The 17,867-nt window shown below is 47.3% G+C and overlaps 1 protein-coding gene and 1 long non-coding RNA gene across 8 annotated transcripts in view; one reads left to right on the top strand and one right to left on the bottom strand.

Annotated features, from left to right (window-relative positions):
* Positions 1-17,867, bottom strand: part of PRKN (parkin RBR E3 ubiquitin protein ligase) — a 1,467,397-nt gene that overhangs the window by 62,420 nt on the left and 1,387,110 nt on the right. The window lies entirely within an intron of this gene.
* LOC108591421 (uncharacterized) lies at positions 5,440-6,771 on the top strand. The gene is made up of 2 exons (XR_001911345.4): positions 5,440-5,681; positions 6,353-6,771. It is a non-coding gene; the product is annotated as an uncharacterized LOC108591421 (long non-coding RNA).

Below are 17,867 nucleotides of genomic sequence, written 5' to 3' on the forward strand. Positions count from 1 at the left end.
GGTGGCTCATGAGTGTAAACCCAGCACTTTGGTAGGCCAAGGCAGGTGGATCACCTGAGGCCAGGAGTTCAAGACCAGCCTGGCCAACATGGTGAAACCCTGTCTCTACTACAAATACAAAAACATTAGCTGGGCGTGGTGGCAGGTGCCTGTAATCCCAGCTGCTCAGGAGGCGGGAGAGTTGCTTGAACCCAGGAGGCAGAGGTTGCAGTGAGCTGAGATTGCACCACTGCACTTCATCCTGTGTGACAAGAGACAGATTCTGTCTCAAAAACACCAAAAACAGAGTCCTGATTTAGATTTTACCCTTGAAGTTAGTACACACTAATGATAGAAGCCTAAATAAATCCCCCAATTTCTCGAACACTTTCTAGCCTCGGGTCTCTCCATGACATTCTCAGACAGCTGCATTTGGATTTCCGGGGGCTGGACTGGACCTCAGGTGTCTCTGCCCGAGAACCTCTGCCCTGGATGATTATTCGTGAATGTTCTGTCTCCAAGTGGGAGAGAGAAAATGAGAGATCCAGGGTCTGAGATGTTTATTCACACACCAGTCTCTCTGGAGCTAAGCGGTAATGCCTCTGTTTATGTTCTTAAGGCCTCTTAAAGAAGGTTCCCAGCTCAGGGCTGGGTAATAAAGGTGGGAGCTTTCCCCACATTATCCTCCTGATATGCATCTCTACGCTGACTAGCAGACAATGGTGAGAGCCAGACCCAGACAGCGCTGATTGCCATCCCGGCCCTGACAGTCTCAGTGGCAGGTGGGGCTCTAAGGCTCCTCTGGACGCCTGTTGGTCAAAGATAACTCATGCCTGGGGCGAGGGGGCGGTGGTGTCATGAGCAGGAGCTGAAGCCAAATGCCTTCGGTGACCTGAAAAATGTTATCTTCCACCAACACGCACACCTTGCAGTGTCTTACGAAATTATAAAATAAAACCCAGACTTATAAGACTCTCCCCCACCTAAGTTTTTTTTTTCCCTCTCTCCCAATTTTATTGCTTTGCTAAGGACACAGAAAGCAAACTAATTAAATGACAGCTAAAGAGCATGTACCTCCACGGAGTCCCAGAGCGGCTGAGATAATGGGCAGATCTCAGGTGAGTCAAGGAAATGCCACAGACATTGCTGCCTCTCTACTAATAAATAGCTTTTTGGTCCCATAAACACGAGAGACATTCAGGAAGCTGTGGGCAGCACAGGTCCTACCCTCCCAGGTTCTTTGGCCGGGCTGTTGATTAAAATGACATATAAAGAGATTAACAGGAGAAAGAGCATATTCAATTCCCTGCAGAGAAGAGTCCCACAAAATGAGACTCCAAGAAGGGTCAGATGATGGAAGCCCACAGAGCTGTCTCCTGAGATACAGAAAAGAAGAGGGGCTTGGGGATTGTTGTTGAGGGGGTGGAACCCCCAGTTACAGGAGGGCGAGGAGGAGACTTGTATGGTGAATAAAGGTTGCCTTGTTATGCAGATAAACAATCTCTCAGGTAATAAAAGCTGTCTCAGAGCAGCCCTCAGCAGAGCTGGCAGTTCTGGCATGGTGTCCACGTACTCCTCTTCCCTGGCTGAAAATTCCCTGGGAGGGGATTCACGACAATGGAGATCCGTCAACTGGATTTGCAGATAAGCAAGTTCAGAGAAAGGCCCCCCTGAATTTGCTGCTCCCCAAGCATCCTCTGTTAAGGAGTCAGCACACTACAGCACCATATTTTGGGGTGGCATTTCCCTAACTCCTGCAAAGCCAAATAACAGCGGAGAGCGAAGTGCCAGCTGTCCTCAGAGCTGTGTGTCCGTCCTCCCTCTTGATTTAGCGGCACAGACTATTAGAATGTAGGGCCCTGGGAGGGTTGATCATCTGTAGGGTAGAATACCGCCCCTTTTGCTTCCAGCTCTCTTAGTAATACTGGAACCTAATATTTTATGTTTTTAAAAAATTGCCTAATGGCATGGATCATGGCAAGCACAAATGGGCATTTAGTGAGTATTTTTTTGAATAATAACAATGATCTAACTCCTTATTCTTTGAAATCCTATCTCTGTGATAAGAACCAAATTTTCAAAAGGCTAATAGCTCATAAAAGACCCTTTCCTGTTGTCCTGCGGAGAAATGGAAAACTGCTCACGGGGTCAGTTATTGTTCTGAATCAAATCATTCCTTTATCTCAGGAGCATGTGTTGAGAGGCTGCTTGTCTGCGCAGTGCAGGGCCCCGGGGAAAGAGCATATAATGACCTTGGCGGGTCTCTGCGACAATCACTCTGGCTCGAATACTCTGCTCCTGAGCCTCTCTTCCCCCCAGCCCTCCTCTGCCTAGCTAACTTGCAGTAGGGATTACTACGGTTTGAATGCTTGGCCCCTCTGGAATGCTGAGAATGAATTGATGTGAGGTCTTTCAGAGGTTATTAGGTCATAAGGAGTCCACCCTCATGAATGCATTCACCTTGTGAGGTGGGAGAGGGTTGGTTACTGTGGGAGGGGCTTTGTTAGAAACCTCAGTCCCATGCAGTTGCTCACACCTGTAACCCCAGCAGTTTAGGAGGCCGAGGCAGGCCGATCACCTGAGGTCAGGAGTTCAAGACCAGCCTGATCAACATGGAGAAACCCCATCTCTACTAAAAATATAAAATTAGTTGGGCGTGGTGGTGCATGCCTGTAATTACATGCTTGGGAGGGTGAGGCAGGACAATTGCTTGAACCCGGGAGGTGAGACAAGATAGTGCCATTGCACTCCAGCCTGAGCAACAAGAGCAACACTTCATCTTAGAAAGAAAGAAAGAAAGAAAAAAGAAACCTTTCTCTCTCACAGGTGCCTCTGGCCTTCTGCCTATCTGCTGTGGGGTGACCCTGGCCAGATGCTGGCATCACGCTCTTGGACTTCCCAGCCTCCAGAACCAAGAGGCAAATACTTTTCTTTATAAATTACCCAGTCTGTGGTGTTTCATGATAGCAACAGAAAACATTCTAAGGGATCCTTTGATTCCCCATCAGGAAATCCCTTTGGGCAAACCTCCCTGACCCCAGGCCTGGGTTTGCTATTTCTCCTGTGTGCTCTCACCACACTGTACTGACCTGACCCTAAATCCCTCCACCGTGCACTGGGTATTTCCTTATCCATCATCCCCGTTAGACTCAAGTTCCCTACTGTCTCACCATGTGTTCTGGGAGCTGCTATCCCAGCAATTGGCCCTGTGTAGGAGCTTAATATAGGTTTGCTCTAAGAAGAAGAGAAGGAAGAACACAGGTACCTAGACAGAAAATTGTGTGGCCATGCGTAGGTGGGAGCAGTCACGGAGGAGGAAATGGTTTGCTCTCCCTGGACGGTCTGTCCAAATTCCACAGCCCCAGTGACACTTTGTGTCTTGAAGGGTAAACCAGATTCATCAAGATGCAAACACAACCATTGTATACATTGAGCTCATGTCATCAGCATCCATGAGCCACTGGACATAGTTTCTCAGTGTCCATGAGCCAGTGAACGCAGTTTTTTGTCTCAATGACCCCAATGGCATCTGCAAAATTTAGTTAAGATTCAAAATTACGAGATACAAATGTGTCAGGATGACTCTAAGTTTACATTACCCCTAATAATTCATTTCTATGGCTCCGTGTTCAGAAAGACTTTTCTGCAGGAAAATTTATCATGGTGTATATCACTCCCTGCACAGTGACACAAGTCAAAATGAAATATTTTCCACGGGAAGGCTCTGTTTCGAAGGATTGAAATGCTTATTCAAATAAGTCACTGAAATGGCACAGACGGCCACACCTGCCCCTTTATTGCTACAGAACCTGACATCCTCTTTCAAGTTAGTAGCAACATACCTCTAAAAACTTAACAGAATGCGAAGCAGTAAATACTGCAGTGGAATGGAGCTCTAGCAGAAAAGTACATGTTCCTTTGAAGTCATAAAAAAGGGGGCCTAATTCTTCTCCTCCTGGGATGGTGTGATGTAGGTTTACTGTTTTCTGTTTTCACTGAAGGCAGGAAGATTGACTAAATGATAACACTGCTTCCCACCTTCTCCTCCAGCTCTGACTCTTTAAACTGAATGCCGATTTATCTCCCCAAATATCTCACAGGCCTTTACTTTATTACCGGCCAAGAACAAATGGCAATGGGTGAGACAGGCTTGGTCACACTGTGACAAGATTTACAGTGGGATTTGGGGGGGAAAGTCATTAGTTACCATTTGTCATCCTGTGTTTGTGCCCCTCTTTTTCAAGATTGCTGTTTAAAAGAGCGTCCGACCGGGTGCGGTGGCTCACGTGTAATCCCAGCACTTTGGGAGTCCCAGGCGGGCACCTCACTTAAGGTCAGGAGTTTGAGGCCAACGTGGTGAACCCTCATCTCTACTAAAAAATGCAAAAATCAGCCAGGCAGGGTGGCACACATCTGTAACCCCAGCTACTCGGGAGGCTGAGGCAGGAGAATTGCTTGAATCCCAGGAGGTGGAGGTTGCAGTGAGCCGAGATCGTGCCCATGCACTGCACCCCAGCCTGGGTGACAAAGCAAGACCCTGACTCAAAAATAAATAAATGGATGGATTAATGAATTAATGAATAAATAAATAAAAGTGGGTCCACCATAATCAGCATTTTGGGCCGGCTTCCAGGTAAAAGGGAAGGGAAGCTGAGGGTCCGTGAGCGCTCACAGCCAGGCAGGCTTGTGTTCCAGGTCTTGTAGCCACTGGGCGATGGGAAAAGTGGCAACAGGGGACAGCAGAAGCGTTGATTGCCAAGTCTACACCTGTCCCTACCAATCTGGCAGTCCAAATAGATTTTTTTTTTATAAAGTAGACTTTTACTCCCATTAATTTGGAAAATGATGCTTTTCTTTGCTGAAGAGGAATGTTAATTTCAAGGATCTAAAATAAACACATATCTGACACTGGCTCGGCACTGGGAGTAAACCCACCTCCTCAGAGTCCCGGGAACGAACCTGGTAAGGGAGGCTGGGGATTGGTCTGTGGATGGAAATGACCCTCACGATCTCCTGGTTTTATGTTTTTTTCTGTATATACTTGATTCGAGGTAAGTCTTGGTTTACAGTTAAATCTTCCCACTTAGCGTCTACTTTTCTCATTGTTTTTCAAAGTCACGAAGTTTAGTTTGATGTTATGTAAAAGGGTGCTGATCCACTACGGGCACATTTCAGCTATTTTTCTCAAATCCACCAAAAACGTAAGGCGGTTGCTTTCAAGTTCTTCCTTCAGAGTGAGAGTTCTGCACAGTTAAATGCTTCAATCACTGAAGCTTGATAGGAACTTCCTGTTTTCTTTCTTTGGTATTCTAAGTTCTGTTTTATAGTATCAGTAACTGCAGGATTCTGAGTGCAAAGCTTTACATAGCACAACAAAGTGGCTTCTTACTATTAGCCCAAAGAAAATGTGTTTCGGGTTAATGGCAATACGGTGACTTTCCATAAAAACTCCTTTTGACCGGTTATTTCCATTCTATGCAGGCAAAATGGATCCTTCTCTCTTTGCGTTCAGTGATGAGCAAGCATTTCAAGTGTACATACGACTTGTTTCTGTCAATCAGCGATTCACACAGAGTCATGCTCAACCATGTTACTACAATCTGGAATTTGCAAATCTGTAAGCATTTTTCCGACGATGAATTACGTCAACACAATTGCACCATCGTTGACCGAAAAGGAGCGTCTCGGCACTGCTGCTGCGGGTAAGGACGGAGCTGCCTGCTGACTTGGAAATATCAAGAGCTCAGGCCAGCCAGGGTTTAGGCTCCTTGGATACTTTTAACAAAATGGGACTTTGGAGAAATGTAATTAAGATTTATTTTAAATTAAGATCACCAAATTATATTTACATAAAAGCCTCTATAACGAGTATGCTATGTTTGTCATTAAAATGTCTTTATATTTTTATACAGTTTCACAATTTTTACGAAGTCTTAAATCACATAGAAAACAAAAAGTCATACCAAAATTATAACTGCTAAGAGATATGTTAATGGTAATTATGAGTGAGTCATAAATATAGAAATGCACTGATTTGACAAATAAGAAACAATATTGCTTTTCATTTGGCAAAACTGGCAAGGGAGGGGCTGGGGAAGGGAGCAGCTGGACTCTGTGGGAGGCTCTACACGCTGGCACAATTGTTTGCTGGGAGGTGATTTAACAGGACTGAAATGCCTTCATTCTAAGATGACATTAACGGTAAACAGCACCTTCAGTTTAATAGTGGGTTGATAAGAAAGACATTAAAAACACCCTGATTTCAGAAATGTTAAAATACACAAAAAAAGTCCTTCTTAGAGTTGAGGAGATGTGTTGGATGCAAAGCCTTAAAAACATCCACATACTTTGACTCTCTAACTTCTTCTTCTAGGAATTTTTCTTTAGAGAAAACTCAGTAACACGGGAAAAATTTGGCCATGGGAAAATTATCATCGTTCCGCAAGAAAAACATTTACATAAGTCATGGTGCACCCTGATGAACGGTCATCATTAGACACAGCATTAGAGAAATGCAAAGATGTTTGTGACACACTGTTAAGGATGAATGGAAAACTGGTAATAAAGCCCAACAGCATAAACTCGTCTCTGAAAACTGCGCGTGTGCTTATGTATACACGTAAAACGCATCCAGAAAGCTCTACAGCAATGAGTCAAAAATGCCACATCCAGCCACGTGGGATTATGTTTTTCTACCTTTTTCTTTTCTTTTTTCAGTATAAGTTACTGATGTTGTCTAACGAGTATGTATTTCTATTGTAATAATAAAAATTCTTTCATTTTTCACTAATACTGAGGGCTGTTCTTGGTCGGGGTCGGCGATGCCGATACCGGAGTGGATGCCTACGGAATGCAAGCAGGAGCTGCAGGAAGAACCGTTGTGGGAATACTGTTGGTGGCAAGATCTGCAGTGTATTTTTTGTCCCCATATGATGTCACTTGAAACCATTCATGGGCATTAAAAAATAATCCACAATGCATCTCTTTACATTACTCCATTAAAATAAAACATTAGGAAGTAGCTAATGAAATCTTATCTAAAATGAGGTGGACTTTGCCCATTTATATGCTCTCCCCCTAAATAATTCACAAGCATGCAGCAAATCTTGCAGATGCTGTACTAAGGAGGCTATATATATATATATATATTTTGCTCTGTCACCCAGGCTGGAATGCAGTGCTGCGATGCTGGCTCACTGCAACCTCCACTTCCTGGGTTCAAGCAAGCGAGTCTCCTGCCTCAGCTTCACAAGTAGCTGGGACTACAGACGCCCGCCACTATGCCAGGCTAATTTTTGTACTTGTAGTAGAGACGAGGTTTCACTATATTGGCCATGCTGGTCTCAAACTCCTGACCTTGTGATATGGCCGTCTTCACCTCCCAAAGTGCTGGGATTTCAGCTGTGAGCCACCGTGCCGGACCAGGAGACCACATTTTTAAACACTGTGGTTATGTGGTGAAGAATACCCTTCAATACTACAAGCATTTTGGACAGAAAAATCTCTGAGACAATCAGAGCATTACGTGGTCTCTAATGTGCCAGGTTAGAATGGCCATATGGCTCCCTGAGTAGGATCTTCAAGAATAAATCACCACATGGCACACAGAAACGTAGTGCGCTGACACTAATACATAAAGTGGGAAGGACCCAGTCTTTTTGGGGTACCCCTTTCTCAGGGCATCTACGAGTAGCTCTCATACTTACGGCACCTCTCAGCTCAGAGGAGAGTGGTGTGCTTGCTGGATGTTTTCAGATTGCCAGCATGTTCAATGGAATCACATAAGGCTGTCACTATAAAAATGAAAGCAAGCCCCAAGCTTGGTGTGATGTTTTGCAATAAACAACAATCCATGGAATAAGAATTGAAAACCCTATTTGGGGTCACGTGCTGCAATCCCAGCGCTCTTTCAGAGTCTGGTCGCTGTTGGGTGACAACCTCTCAGCGCCAGCCTGAAGAAGCCTGCAGGTCCAGCGGCAGTCTGCCTTCTGTTCCCTCCCAAGGTCCTCACCATTCCTCAGATCAATAGGACTGTGATGTATCTATATAAATCTGAGTAGCAGATACATTCTCATAAAGTTTACCCTGTCTTGCTTTTCAGCTGAGAAGCAGAATTGGAAAATATTTCAGGTTGAATTTGAAACAGGAAGATTAAATTCTGTCTCAGGTGTATCATGAATAAAAGTGCTAAGCAGAGCACAGTGACCTTTCCCGTACCTGAGCTAGGATGGAAAAGATCACAGGTGGAGGCTCTGGGCAGCCCGTGCGTCTTGCTGGGTCAGCGATTTGGCACCTTTTCTTTTTGAGTGCCTGCTGCCCTTGAAGAAGGGGATGGGGAAGGCTTGCGTAAGCTGTGGCAGGGGCCTGGGGCAGGTGGGTGGCAGGGAATCTGAGAGTGAATGAGTGTGAGTGAGAGTATGAGGGTGTCCAGCTGGTAGCCCTTGTCCCAGAGCTGGTGGCCTGCGGGGTCCTCCTCCAGTGTGTCTGGGAGTGGTGGCTGCTGTGAACACCACACTCAGCTCTGCTCATACCGACTGGGTCCAGCTCTTTTTCAGTCATTTACTGGCCTGGAGGAGGCACGTACAACCCCCCAGCTATGTACAGTGGCCCCGCCCTTTCAGTAAGGCTGGGGGCCTCCCAACCAACTGTAAAAGGGGACTGATGGCTTGAGCTTTCCAGGACTGCACAGCAAGCTCATGGCTACATAAGGCTGTGCTCCTGGCTGATGCTCTGAGGAGCCGGGTCCAAGCTGGCCACACGCAGCAGCGAGAGGGGAAGGGAGAGCTATTTTCTCCACTCTGGTGCCATTGTGGGCCATGCATTGGTTACAAGGAAGCAGATGGAGCTTGGAGGATGGGGAGGATACAGGGAGGAGAACTGAGATCACTGTGAGGGACAGGCAAGAGCACCATGGAAAATGCATCATCGATGCTCATGACAACGGCATGCCAAGGGGCTTGATGGCAGCAGCCTCAGGTATGGGCAGAACGTTTAATCCTCAGAATGATGGGATTCCTTAAAACCAAGCAAAGCAACTCATCACCTACCCATAAGAATAATAGAAGGGGCCACTTGATAGTTTGGGAACTGGGGGAGAAGGCTTGAACCTGCTGGCTCATGTGGGCATGTTGGACATGGTGGGCTGGCAAGGTGGGCCAGGAAAGCCTGGCAACCTCGGGTGTTGGCATGAGAGGACACTCACAGAGGTATGGCTGCCCTGGGTGCCAGGACAGCTGAGCAGGTCCCAGGGCACCTTCTGTTCACAGATTCCCGCAGGAGTCCTGCAGAGAAGGAAGCCACACTGCCATTCCTGATAACAGAGACAATGCCAGACAAATGAGAGGTTCCATCTCCCCAGCGCTCAGGAAGTTAATTCAAAAATGCAATTTTTAATTAAAAGGAAACTTCCCAAGAGGACAGGGAAGCATCTCCAGCTGGAAGTCAGGCAGGGTGGGCCTCACCCACCTGCTGTTCCTTTCTCTGTCCTGCCTTCTGAAGAGGAGACCGTGGAAAGGGAAGCGACAAGGCATGGGTGGGAGGAAGACACTGAAACCCCAGGAAGGTGTGGGTGCCCGAGAGCAGCAGCCAGGCAGAGCGGTGGCAGGTGAAACTCCTCGGCAGCACTGGGTCCTGGGGGTCATGGGGAGGGTCAGTGAGGGCAGGGTACCGGTGTCATTTTAATTCGGACTTCTCTCTTTGCTGCAAATGGCTCTCTGGTACACAAACTGTCAACCAGGTGAAAACTTGACACTGTGTTTTCAATCTCCATGCACGATTTTGCAAAAGAGGTTCTTTCCAGCATTTTCTCCCCAGATGCCAGAGTCGTGCACCCTTCTATGCAAGGCTGGCAGGTGCTCAGCGCTGTCTGTCCCGGGCAGCAGCCAGCCTCTGTGCTCTCGACTGCTCTGTGTCAGGTCCTTGTGTTTATTTCCAGATTCTGTTCAGATGCACCCGAGGCCCCGGGCAAGGGTTTCTGCTGGAGACAATCCTTGGCTGCCAGCCACAGCTTCCGGGCTGTGTCCCAAATGCAAAGTGTCACTCTCAAATGTTCTCCCATCTCCTATTCGCAGCAAATAACGAAGTGCTAAAATCTTATTTAGAGGACTCGTGGTAGAATCATGTGTTCACTTCTAGCCTTTTGGCTGAAACTGTTTTGAAAAATAGAAAATGGCAGGTCATTCAGGTGTCACCCTTCAATGGCGTGTGTTCTTGACGCCTCACAGCGACTGCACACTGGGTGAAGAGGATTTTTTTTTAATCGAGTAAGGTCATCTTTTCCTGATGAAGCCCCAAAGTGCAAAAGGCTTGAGAGGCACATGCTGCTCCTCTAGCAGAGGGTGGTCCCTGCAGGCAGGGTGGCCACTGGACAGCACTGGGAGGGTCTGCGGTCGCCAGACTCTGTTATCGTGGGCTATGAATTAACAGGGCTCTGCTTCAAACACAAACTCTCTTATCAGTCACAGGAAATTAAATGCCTTTTAAAAGGGAGCCAGGCATGGGAGGAAGTCACTTTCCTCCACCTACACGCTGCCGGAAGGATGGAGCCTGCCGTTCTGTGGAACGTCACCTGGCTCTTACCCATGACTTCACCGTGGAGTCAGGACTCCAGAGCCGTGTGGCCCGATTGTGTGGCAGGCTGCTCCCAAAGAGACCTGGGGAGAACATGGCTCACTCAATAGAATAACGCCAGAGAGGGACACCAAGAAAGTGGCGATCACAGAATTGAGACCTACTCAGATCCGGTGAAATCTTACCCAGTCCTTGAGGAACCATTCATGTAGACAGGCCTCCCTGTTTTCTGCCTTAAACTTATTTTACATACATGGGGAATTGAGACTCCAAGATTATGAAGATTTTCAAGATCATATGGCCAGTAGGTGATTCAGCTTAGAGTCAAATCTAGATTTGAACAACTCCATAATCATCACCACCAGCAATAATGACACCGCCTACATTAACTGAGCAATGACTAAGTAGTAAGTATTGTGCCGAACCCTTTACACGAGTCACTTAGCTGATCCTCAGACAATCCTACGGCAGAGTGATTGTTCCAGCCACAGATGGGGAAATGCAAAGGCTTAGAGGTGTTCTAACTCTTCTCTCACGCCTCTCTTTTAATCCTCAGGAGACGCTGCCCCCCACCACCTGGATTTAAGCCACAGCCACTCTGCCTTGGTTGCTGCGATCGTCCAATGTCTCCTAGAGCCTGCCCGGCCCCTCCTGACCTTCGTCCTGGACAGCAGCCAGAGCAGGACATCAGATGTTGTCACGTCTGCTCTCACTCCCCACCACTGCCCGTTTCACTGGGATGAAGGGCCGAGTGTCCTCACCAGGCCTCCCCACACCATCCCTCTCCTCGCAGTGTCTCCTGGAGCTGCATCGCTCTCAGGTGGTGCCAGAACACCCCTCGACTGGGAATGCCCTGGGATCCTGCAGGTGCCCACCCAGCTGGCTCCCTCCAGGTCCTGTCCTTGCTCAAATCACACCTTCTCGATGAAATTTACTCTCAAGTCCAAGCTTCCCTTCCTATCCTCCCACCTCAGGTGCAGCGGATCCCCTTTGCTGGACCCTCCCACTTCGCTTCCACGGTGACTGTGGAAACGCTCTGACACGGAGGTCAGCGAACCACTTTCAACCACACTTTACTGGGACACAGCCACACCCTTCGGTTTGTCTATCGTCTGTGACCATTTTCACACTATGATCAATGGCCCTCAGAGCTAACTACGCACTGCCTGGCCCTTTACGGAACAGCGTGGCCATCCCTACTCTAACATACTGGGGACCCTGATGGTGGATTGGGCATGTTATTCTTGGTCTGTTTTCCCCTCAGGAGAACACACACACTGGGGGGCACCAGCTCTGTTTCTTTTGAGTCCTGACATCTCCCAGTGCCTCGAACAGGACCTGGCTCAAAGATGGCACCAGTGCATATTTGTTGAATAAATGCATGAATGAGGCTCGTATTTCCTAAACAACTCACCCAAAGTCACTCTAGTGATGGGCCCATCTGCTCTCAGCATCTAAATTCAAACCTAGGCAGACCAACAGAGTAATGGCAACAGAGACCCATTCCTACCAGCGACCCCCGACCAGCCCCATCGACTCCCGCCTGCTGCCTCCTTATAGGAGATAGTTTCCTATATTTGCTCATCAAAACAAGGCAGGGAAAAAGGAAAGACGTTTGTCAGCTTTTAGTCTTATTAATATGGGCAAGAAAGAATGGCTCATGGTTCTGACCATAAGACAAAGAGCTTCTAGGCAAGGCTTGTATCAACCGAGCTGGGGAATACTGTCACCCAACCCATCCTCCTGCCTTGCCTTTTTTTTTTTGAGATGGAGTCTTGCTCTGTTTCCCAGGCTGGAGTGCAGTGGCACGATCTCAGCTTACTGCAACCTCCGCCTCCCGGGTTCAAGCGATTCTCCTGCCTCAGCCTCCTGAGTAGCTGGGGAGGACTTCCACCAAGATGGCCAAATAGGAACAACTCCGGAGAGCAGTTCCCAGTGAGAGACCCAGAAGGCAAGTGATCTCCGCATTCCCAAACGATGTACCAGGTTCATTTCAATGGGACTGGTCAGATAGTGGGAATAGCCCAAAAAGGGCTAACCGAAGCAGGGCGGGGCACTGCCTCACCCAGGAAGTGCAACTGACCCGGAGGATCGGGGACCATACCCCTTGACACTCTGGTCCAGATATCGCGTTTCCCCCATGGCCTCCGCAACCCGCAGCACAGGCGAACGCCGACGGGCTGAAAAGCAAGAACTGTCAACACACATATGAACGACAGCTCCAGCCTTCAGTTGTCGGCACAGACCTGGGAAGAAGTTTTGACGAATGCCGTGAATGCTTGTGGGACAGAACTACGTGTCTTCCAGAAAGAGAGAGAGTTGAAAGCAGGGAAACAGGTGATACGGCTTGGCAGGTCCCACCCCAACAAAGTCCAGCAAACTGAAGCCCTCTCACTAGAGTTTTGCAGTTTGAACTTGACCCAGGATGATTGGGCTCAGTGGGAAGAAGGACGCCAGCCATTGGGAAGGCTGGTCTAACATCACCTGTGTAAGTAAAACCCAGAGGAAGACTACCCAGCAGCCGGGCTGAGCCCGAGGCAGTCCAGTAGCACCTCTGCAGGCAGACAAGCGACAGACTCCCTCATCAAGCAGCTTCCTGACAACTGAATAACCAGAGGAAACACCTCATACAGGAGAAATAGCTTCAACTTCAACAGAAAGGGCATCCCCTCAGAGATCCCATCCGAAATCACCAACCTCAAAGATCAAAGGTAGATAAATTCATGAAGATAGGAAGAAACCAGCACAAAAAGGATGAAATTATCAAAGAACAGAACGCCTCTCCAGCAAGGGACCACAACTCCTCGCCAGCAAGGGAGCAAAACAGGATAGAGAATGAGTTAGACGAATTGACAGAAGAAGGCTCAAAAGGTGGGCAATAGCAAACTTCTCTGAGTTAAAGGAACATATTCTAACCCAATGCCAAGAAACTGAAGACCTTGAAAAAAAGGTTAGATGAAATGCTAACTAGAATAACCAGCTTAGAGAAGAACATAAACGGCTTGATGGAGCTGAAAAACACAGCACGAGAACTTCGTGAGGCATACACAAGTTTCAACAGCCAAATCAAACAGAAGAAAGGATACCAGAGATTGAAGATCAACTCAATTAAATGAAACGAGAAGGCAAGATTAGAGAATAAAGCGTGAAAAGGCATGAACAAAGCCTCCAGTAAATATGGGACTATGTGAAAAGACCTAATCTATGCTTGATAGGTGTACCTGAATGCGATGGGGAGAATGAATCCAAGCTGGAAAACACTGTTCAGGATATTATCCAGGAGAACTTCCCCAACCTAGCAAGGCAGGCCAATATCCAAATCCAGCCTCCTGAGTAGCTGGGATTACAGGAGCATGCCACCAGGCCTGGCTAATTTTTGTATTGTTAGTAGAGACAGGGTTTCACCATGTTGGTCAGGCTGGTCTCCAACTCCTGACCTAGGGATCTGTCCTCCTCGCCCTCCCAAAGTGCTGGAATTACAGGCGTGAGCCACCATACCTGGCCGTCTGTGCCTTTTTGAAGACTCCAGCAGGTGCTGAACACACAGAGGAGAGGTCGGGATGCAGGATTTGCATTGAAAGCCATGTCTATGGCTAGGCACGGTGGCTCACACCTGTAATCCCAGCACTTGGGAGACTGGGGAGGGTGGATCATCTGAGATCAGGAGTTTGAGACCAACTGGCTTGCACCTGTAATCCCAGCTCCTTGGGAGGCTGAGGCAGGAGAATCGCTTGAATCCAGGAAGTGGAGGTTGCAGTGAGCTGAAATCATGCCATTGCACTCCAGCCTGGGCGATAAGAGCAAAACTCCATCAAGAAAAGAAAAGAAGGAAGAGGAAAGAGCAAAGCAAAGCAAAGCAAAGCAAGCCACGTCTTGTTAGGGGAGCAGCTAAAGCTTTGGGATGAGGTACCAGAAAGAGAAGAAAGGAAGATAGAGGAAAGACCTCTGGAGGGAGACGCAGTCAAGGAAGGAGTAGGGGGTATGGCTGTGCCCGCTCACGCTTACCCCTCGTTCAAGCTTCAGACCTGGGCCATGAGCAAGGAAAGAGCTTGCCTGTGGGCCCAGAGTTTCTGATGGCCTGAAAAAGTCACCTAATGCCTCTAAGACCATGCACTGTTGATTTCATCTCTGAATTAAAGTATATAAATGTACTTTCTCCCATAACTCTGAGAATGGGATTTGTGTCTTAAGAAAGAGAAAACTCGCAGGGCTGGGGGTCACGTCTACTGTTTCCTGTGATTGTCACAGCAGTACTGAACACACATTTTTACAGACAAGGAAGCTCAGGTCAAACAACTTTCACAATACGTTGGAGATTTGTGCCGCCAATTAGTCATACCTTGGCCCCCCTGGGTTTTAACCTCTAGACCCAATAAAGCAAATTAGATGAAAATACCAGCTTTTGTAAATCAACAGTGTCTAATAATTCCCCAAGGACAGGGCCCTAGGCAAAGCTGAGCTGGGGGAATGCAGACAGACCGAGATGCAGCCTCAGTGGCCCACCCAGGGTGTCAGTAACGCTGGGGGCTGCAGGCTGGCTTCCCGTGTTCCCCAGGCCTGGCTGACTCCACGGGGCCTGGCAGTGTCGCAGCACAGGGCTCTCACGCCGCCAGCTGAACAGTTGTTGTGTTTACAGTTGCTTGTTCTAAGACTTCTGATAATGCCATCTGGAAAAGTATTCCTGTGTGTCAATAAAAATATTTAAATAACCAAGTGACAGACTGGAGAGACTTGCTTTGGAAGTATTAATACGTTAGGAGCTAGACAAATAATGTGTTTGAAGCGGTCTCTGCCAATCTGTTGAATCCATGTAGAGAGGAAAAGCAGGTGAGTCAAGCCAAACCTCTTCACTTGGCGCTGGAACTGCCTTACGCGGAGCAGCGCCCACAAGCCTGTTTTTACGGTGGTGGTTGGGGGGGACCCAGCATTTTTAAAGAAGAAAGAGCAATCTTCACTCCAAAGAGTGAATTCATCTATATTCATGTATCTTCCTCGACATGGTTTGATTTTTCTTTTTAACTCCAGTGTTGGTTCTTTGCTTTTTCAAATCAAAACATTCTGCATTATTTCTGGAATTATACACAGCAAAGTGAGAACAGTAGCTTCTTTTAGTAAATAAATATGTTCATCTTCTACCAGTAGGTGTCGCTGTTCATTTAGCACAAACCATTGCCGAAAGCCAAGGCAATTACCTCGGCTAAAATAACAAGCATGTTTTCTGGAAAGAAAATAACCAGTAAGTACTGGGGAAAAGATTATTTTCTTTCACAGGTGTCTCCAAATCAAAGCTGAAGTGTGAACAACAATTCACTCCTTCGATGGCCTCCCACATAGTATTTGCTTCTAGAACTTTAGCACCATTGTAAGAATTCCTTCTAAACCATGCTTGTGCCTCAGACCTCACTGCCTGCCCCTAAACACTTTGCAGTTGACTTTGCTTAAAGAAGTCCATTGGCATTTTCACATACAGGCAGTGGAGTTTTCTAGTGTTCCAGCCTAAATCGGGAAACACAGAAACAATCAATCGTATATCACAGAAAACTAGAAGTGACACGGTCAACACACCGTTTACATGAAGGACATGGAATTGTAAGTTCACACAGTGACACACAAATATGTAAGGTCGTTACTGTTCACTAAATGGATATCCATGTAATGAAAATCGTGAGAATCCTTTCCTGAGCTAACGTGCTACACAGAGAGTTTGATGCTTCACGCGCATTCTCCCACCTGGTGCCCCTCTTAGGTGACCATTTTACAATGAGGAGATGGATGCTTACAGAGGACAGTGAGGTCCCCAGGCCACAGTGGTACAGAGTGACCAACTAGCACTCAACCAGATGATTTTGACCCCAGAACTTGAGGTCCCAACCACAACACACAGGGCCTATCCTCTTTGTTTTTTTTTTTTTTGAGATGGAGTCTAGCTTTGCTGCCCAGGCTGGAGTGCAGTGGCATGATCTTGGCTCACTGCAACCTCTTCCTCCCAGGTTCAAGCAATTTTCCTGCCTCTGCCTCCTGAGTAGCTGGGATTACAGGCAGGTGCCACCACTCCCGGCTAATTTTTGTATGATTTTAGTAGAGATGGGTTTTCACCATGTTGATGAGGCTAGTTTCAAACGCCTGACCTCAAGTGATCCACCTGCCTCTGCCTCCCAAAGTGCTGGGATTACAGGTGTGAGTCACCGTGCCCGGCCTCCTCTGACTTTTATAAGGAAACTAATTAGATTCTGTTTGTGTTGAGTAATTCTGGCCGTCCCCGCTCTGAGTAATAGTGGCTCTGAGCAGTTCACTTACCATCTCTGCATTTCCATTCATTCCACGGTGAAATGGGGAAACTGGAACCTACTTGTGGGATTGCTACAGAGATTCAATACTGTGCTTAAGGAAGTTCCAAACACTGTGCCTGGCACGCGAAAAGCATTTAGTTAAGAATTTGATAAAGAAAAAACCCCTGATTTTTGAAATATATTAAGAGTAATGAATATGCAATAAAGTATTTTTCTCCGAAATGTGTTGTGAGAGGTCAGGAGTTACTCTTAAGCAGTTTTCAAAGGTGCTGGGGCTGAAGTGGCCTTGGTTGATATGGATACAATGAATATACACAAATGGAGAAGCCAAGTGTTGGTGCCAGGCGTGGCTCATGGACTTTCGGCATGATGAACAGTTTTATCTTATTATTTCTGTCACAGGCGGGAGTGCAGTGGCGCAATAATGTCTCACCGCAGCCTCCACTTTCTGGGCTTGGCAATCCTCCCACTTCAGCCTCCTGAGTAGCTGGGACCACAGGCATGCGCCACCATGCCTGGCTAATTTTTGTATTATTTGTAGATACAGGGTCTCCCTATGTTGCCCAGGCTGGTCTCAAACTCCTGGGCTCAAGTGGTCCTCCCACATTAGCCCCAGTTTTCTTTACTTATTAAAAATTAAGATCTTGATTTTACAAATGAAGAAACTAAAGCTTGAAGACGAAGTTACATGTCCGGGCTAGCACAGCTGAGGAGGGAACGTGCCGGCTGCTGGCTTTTGTTCTTCCATTTGCCATACTAAATCATGTGCTACGAGGTTTGTGACTTTCCTCGACGGAGGTTTCTTCTCTGAAATTTGTTTCTTGCTAACCCTAATTTTGTGCCTGAACCACTGGAGACAGAGAATAAAAAAGGACAGCAAGTGGGGAAGAAATAAAGTAGAGAAAGGAAGGATCCTCCTGGTCCTTATGCCTTTGGGTGAAGATGTAAGAAAATCATGTGAAATTCACCTGGGTAAGACTTTACCCTCCAGGCACTCAAGGGTTCTCATGCCCCACACCAGGAAAGTCG

Source organism: Callithrix jacchus, chromosome 4 (assembly GCF_049354715.1).
Source record: "Callithrix jacchus isolate 240 chromosome 4, calJac240_pri, whole genome shotgun sequence".
NCBI classification, from domain to species: Eukaryota; Metazoa; Chordata; class Mammalia; order Primates; family Cebidae; genus Callithrix; species Callithrix jacchus.